General features: G+C 34.8%; 2 pseudogenes; both read left to right on the forward strand.

Annotated features, from left to right (window-relative positions):
* The first annotated feature begins 827 nt into the window (after positions 1 to 827).
* On the forward strand, positions 828 to 936 carry LOC143389443 (small nucleolar RNA U13; annotated as a pseudogene).
* A 3,411-nt stretch (positions 937 to 4,347) lies between these two features.
* Positions 4,348 to 5,642, forward strand: LOC143388025 (xaa-Arg dipeptidase pseudogene; annotated as a pseudogene).
* Positions 5,643 to 6,310: the final 668 nt, after the last annotated feature.

Here is a 6,310-nt window from a genome sequence, read left to right on the forward strand (position 1 = left end):
TCAAATTTATTAAAATTCGTCTATGCTCAATCTTTGTCAGTGCTAGATTTTTTCTATTTTATAAAAATAAATTTTAAAACATATTTCTGATAGGATTTAAAATGCAAACAAGTAATATTAAAGACACACCAAGATATTATTGACATATAGTGTTAGCATCTCTTTGAGGCACTATATATTCTAAATAATTTTTTATTTTATCTACGTCTCAAAACTACTTTATGATGCAAATATTTTTAAGCAAAATTCATAGAAGGAATTTATGGCCTCAAAAAGGTTAAGAAACTTGATAGGGTACAACTACTAAATAGCACAAATACTAAATCTGGCACTGACAAAGACTGAGCAGAGATATTTAGTTTGATTCTGAGAACTGAAAGGAGAATAGCAATAAGGATGGCCAGAATTGAGAAGGACATAGATAAGTTTATATAACTTCCTGTTTTACACTAAAGTGCATACTTCAAGTGAACTTCTCAAGTACATTTAGTTTGAAATATATGTTAGAACTTCATACATGTTCATTGATAAATGAAATTGATAACTGAATTATAACAGAATGAAAGGTTCAGAAAAAATGGAAAAAAATAGCAGAAAAGAAATATTCAGACCATTCTTCTAGATATTTTCCTGACATCAAATTTCTTTGTATATCATGAAGTTACGATATGATTATGATAAAGTTATGATATGATTCAATCTGTTATACTAACCAAGATATAATTGATTGCATGGATTTTATGACCTATATAAAAATGAATTAAATTTTAATCATTTATTTCATCATGACAACAATCTTTATTATAACTTATAAAAATAGAATAAATATACTTTTGGTTCATAAGTGTGATGATTATTGGGTGTTCATGTGGCTGGTGTAGGAGATGTGCCTTGCTTTACATCTTGTCACTACATCTGCACATTACTTATCTGTTGTCAAACAAAGGCTAAGGAAGGTATTTTATTAGGTAAATTTAAACTCCTTCCTTCTCTTTTGAGTTCTTATTTCTTTTTAGTAAGTGATATAATTCCACCTTATCCTGATCTCTCCTCCTGGGGCCCATGAGTCACCCTAGAAATTGTCTAAAAAGAACAAAAAGAATTATCTTTTTTATTACCTTCCAATACATATCACATACTGTCCTGTTCAATTTTCAATTTAACATACTGTCTTATTCAATTTTCAATTTTTTATCTTTTATTTTATTTTTTTTTACAATTCTATACCAACTAAAGGATGAAGTCTAACTCTAAATAATGACAGATCTGAACTTTCTTGATCTCTTTACCCTCTACACACAATTCCAGTATATTATATTTTTACTTCCCTGAACACAGTTGCTTCACAATATCTTCAGGACTCATCTCCTGGATGAAAATTTACAGAATAGCCCTGACAAACTACCCTAAAATGTTTAATTATTGTATTTTGCAAATAAAAGTGAACACAAAATTTTTCATTATGTGGATTCACCATTTTCGGAATGTTAATAGTATCTGTAGGAAAGTCAATGTTAAATTTTTCTTACAAGCATAAATACCAAAAGAAATGGATAAAAAATTCTTTAAAACTATTAAGGTACCAACTAATTATACCAAAACTAACGTTTCATTTACACTATTTTTATTAAACAGATGGAAGTCTGATGGCTTTGACAAATAGATAACATAGAAATCAAGATTCAGTGAGGGAAGGAGAGAAAGAGAGAAGCACACAAGCAACTTCACATAAAAAGTAGCTTTGAGGGCTGGGATTTGCTCCCCTAGAGCGGGTGGGACCTGGGTTCCATCCTCAGCACCACATAAAAATAAAGGCATTGTGTTCTGTCAATCTACACCTAAAAAGTAAATATTAAAAAAAGAGTAGCTTTGAGCACTAAAAAGTTAATTTTTTAACCAATAAATCTCTAAAACAACATGGATCTGAAAGTTTTTATAATCCTTACACATTTTTTTAAATTCTAAATCAAGAACTTTCATGCACACAAAATGAATTCTGAGCTAGAACAACAAAAAAAAATCTTTAAAAAAATGTTTAGGAAAACTGAGAGCTTCCAAAGGTTTACATTGCACCAGAGCCAGTACAAATGTGCTGAGGAAAGCAAATATTTTAGCACATGAGAAGATAAATTTATACACAACATACAGAATGAACTTCAGCTTCACATAATTCACATATTGTTATTGTTTGTTGTGAAGCTTTTAAGAAACATAAATATCTTAAAAGAAACAACTGAACCTTGCCAATATAGTAAGAATTTTTGCCAAAAACGAACGTATGTAGTTCTAACTCTTCATGTATATTCTTTGCCAAAAAGAAAAGATGTATACTAAATAAAATTTATTTAAGATTTCTAAAGTCAAATGGCAAAAATACAATTAAATACGTGATATTCTAAAATCGTTGAAATATGCATCTTTTTAACAAATTGAATTAGGAATGATCAGATTTTAGAAGAATCTTATCATTTTTAAGGAAGCTAGCTACTTTGATTTAAGTACCGTTTAACTCAAAAACTTGGCAACTCAGAGACATTACATGACTCAATTATATCCATGTTTAAGAACTATATCAATTCAACACACACTCATTCAAATGCACATTTTACTGAGCACTATACCAATATCAATGGAGGTCATAAAAGCATTAAAATACTGTCCCTATAATGGAGGATTTTATAGTCTAGTTGGAAATTCAAGACCCTAGAAAAAACAGCAAACAAAAGGAAGTGCATAAAAATGTAGCTTAAAGAGTCTCACAATATTGGTGGGTGCTTAAACAACATTGTTGGCTATGGATTAGGTTGATTATGGCTTCATTATTGCATTAGCAATCTTCAAATATAATACCATGCATTAAAAGAGCATGATTTTGTTTGGAAAAACAACAACAATAACAAAATAATGGAAAATAACTTTATTCCCAGAGAGTGTTATTAAGGTCAAAACACTGTATAAATAACTCTATACAAAGTATTCTTTCATGTGAATGCTAAAATTAATTAAAACAAAATATTCATGTTTAGTAAGGGGAAAGATAGCAATAAGTTGTAAAAACATTAAAAATAACATGAATAGAGAAAATCATCAAAGAGCAGCATTTGTTTTCATAAAAAAAAAAGTTTCTCCAATTAATAATTATTTTGAGTTTTGGTGGCTGGGAAAAAATTCCAAATAACAGAGCTAAGGAGGAACTTTTTGAAAGCATCATCATTACAGAGAAATGAGGAAATCACAATATGCTGCTTGGTCACATACTGCTCTTTCGTTAGAAAGGCCTGGGGACTCATCCAACCTGAAGGCAATGGAGGAGCCTCTGCCTTGCCAAATGAAACTCTCACAACATTTAGATCTCACAGATCTTCTCTTTTCATTTTCATCCATTTTGCATCTTCTTTTTCTTTCTAATCTCATTTCTACTAGAATTTTAGCTTTTCCAATGAATTGTCTTATTCTTTCCTTCTTACATTTATGGTTTGGTTTCTTCACTGGAGTTTTGGTTTTGCTTTTATTCTAAGATGCATTTAACTCAAATTTATTTCTTAGCTCTAAATACTACTTTCAGATTTAAAGCCCAGTTGAGGTAATTTTCTTTTTCTGCTTTTGATTTCTATATCTCCTATCAAATATATTTCTTCTGAATTTAAGGTCAGAAAAGTTAGGGGTAGCCTCCATTCTGCTTAGTCTGAAATATTGACATTTCCTTTGCAAGCTTGTGTTTTGCTGGTGATCAATACAAAAGAGAAAAAAACCCAAGGTACACGTGGGCCTAGACTTTGAAATAGAAAAACATGCTCCATTTGGAGGACAAAGGTTTGGCCTAGTCTAGCCTTAGTGAAACTTACAAATGTGGGGGCTGCATCAAGAAAATTGGGCAAAAAACTTGAAAGAAAATAAAAACCATTCTCAGTTCACTAATGGAATGAAGAAATAATTTTTTGTGTTTTGTTTTTAAAATGGGGGGCTATCTCATAATCTCTGAAAATCAGCACAATGTCAGAAAAAAACCACTGCAATAATCACAGCTTACCAACCATAACTCTGAGGTTTATTTTGGCCTTCTCTAATCCAAAGAGTCTCTCTTATTTTTGGAGCATAGTGCTGTCTCTGGCTAATACAAGTTTCCCTAGCCAGGGCCTCTCACGGACAGGGAGAATGGCAGAAGGCATGAAGAATGTCATGCTAGGTTCTTTGCATGGCTTCCCATTACACAGGAAAGTACCTCTTATCTTCTCTGGGACTCAGTTTTTGTAAGAAATTACAATAATAAGTGAGCAAGTGCGGCGGGACGCTCTGTGCGGTTGAGCTAGCAGGCCGAGTCCTGAAAGGTTGGGGGACCTGGGCACGATGAGACCCGGAGGGGAGCGGCCGAAGGTCGGGGGTGCCTGTGATGGCTTCTCAGAGCTGGAGCTGCTGAAACTGCAAGCGGCAGAGCGCACTGACGAGGCGACTGAGCGGCTGGGGGCCCTGAGCCAAGCCATCTGGAGCGAGCCTGAGCTGGCCTACGAGGAACACCGTGCCCACCGTGTGCTGATGGGCTTCTTCGAGCAGGAACCCCGGCCGCCTCCTGGGTGGTGCAGCCGCACTATCAGTTGCCGACAGCCATTCGTGCGGAATGGGAGACCCGGAGCGCCACACGGTGCTCGCAGCACTTGGGCTTCCTCTGCGAGTACGACGCGATGCCCAGCATCGGCCACGCCTCGGTCATAACCTCATAGCCGAGGTTGGGGCGGCGGCCGCTCTGGGCTTGAGGGGGCCCCTAGAGAGCCTCCCTGGGCCTCCTCCTTTGGTGAAGGTAAGTGTCCTGGGAATCCCTGCAGAAGAAGATGGTGGTGGCAAAATTGATCTAATTAAAGCAGGAGCTTTTAAAAACCTCCATGTTGTTTTCATGGCCCATCCATCCCAAGAAAATGCTGCTTATCTACCCGATGTGGCCGAACATGATGTGACTGTGAAATACTATGGAAAAGCATCTCATGCTGCTGCTTACCCCTGGGAAGGAGTCAATGCCTTAGATGCTGCTGTTCTTGCCTACAACAATTTGTCTGTGTTAAGACAGGAAATGAAACCAACCTGGAGAGTTCATGGTATAATCAAAAATGGTAGTGTAAAACCAAATACTCTTACTCTGAATTAATTTATTACTTCCGTGCACCCTCATTGAAAGAACTTCAAGTTTTGACCAAAAAGGCAGAAGATTGCTTCAGATCTGCAGCTTTGGCTACAGGGTGCACAGTAGAAATTAAAGGTGGAGCACATGATTATTACAATGTTCTACCCAACAAGAGCCAATGGAAAGCTTACATGGAGAATGGAGAAAAGCTGGGAATGGAGTTCATTTCAGAAGATACAATGCTGAATGACACTTCAGGATCTACCGATTTTGGAAATGTTTCTTTTGTGGTTCCTGGAATTCATCCATATTTTACATTGTATCCAACGCCTTGAATCATACTGAAGAGTACACTAAAGCTGCAGGATCATAAGAAGCTCAGTTCTACACTTTGCGAACAGCCAAGGCTCTGGCAATGACTGCATTGGATGTTATTTTTAAACCAGAATTGCTGGAAAGAATCAGAGAGGACTTTAAATTGAAACTTCAGGAAGAACAATTTTTAAATACAGTAGAATAAAAAGGAGACTTAGGAGTGGTTTATGAATCATTAAGAAGTGATGATTTTTTTCTTTAATCTTTTTTAATGAATACAACATGCTTGTTTTTAATTCTTCTTACCTTATATGTAAGAACAGGGTATGGTGAAAACATATTCACTCATATCTAAAATGAAATTTTTGGGTGAATCTATACTTGATGGAATTGTGATATTTCAGGAGTTGGTAGGTGATACTGCTGCTTAAGATGGATGGTACATGATTTGTCAAAATAATATTGACAAAATCTGTATAATAATTTACAAATTTATATATTATATATTTTAAAAGGTCCAAGAGGTTTCAAACCTTATATACAGAATTGACACCCATGAAATGGTTTTGTGGTACAGAGTGGTAAACTTATTTAATGTAGTTTTAAAGTTCATGGTCTAAATTTAGGTAAAGTTTGTTTCAAATATTTCTGTTTTGGCTTCAAAAAATCTCTTCATTTATAATAAAAGTAGCTTTTAATTAGAAATGCTTATGGGTAACAACTAGAAACTCAGATACAAAGAATAACTTTAGTTTTACCATTTGAAGAAAAATGAGAATGTTCTCGTTTTTACACATGATTAACTCTGGGAAGTGGCATTAAAGTAATTGGTAATTCAATGTTACAGTAAGAGGGTAAATGTTGGATGGTCAAGATCGGAAT

The sequence above is a fragment of the Callospermophilus lateralis genome, unplaced genomic scaffold (genome assembly GCF_048772815.1).
Source record: "Callospermophilus lateralis isolate mCalLat2 unplaced genomic scaffold, mCalLat2.hap1 Scaffold_413, whole genome shotgun sequence".
Lineage (NCBI taxonomy): Eukaryota > Metazoa > Chordata > Mammalia > Rodentia > Sciuridae > Callospermophilus > Callospermophilus lateralis.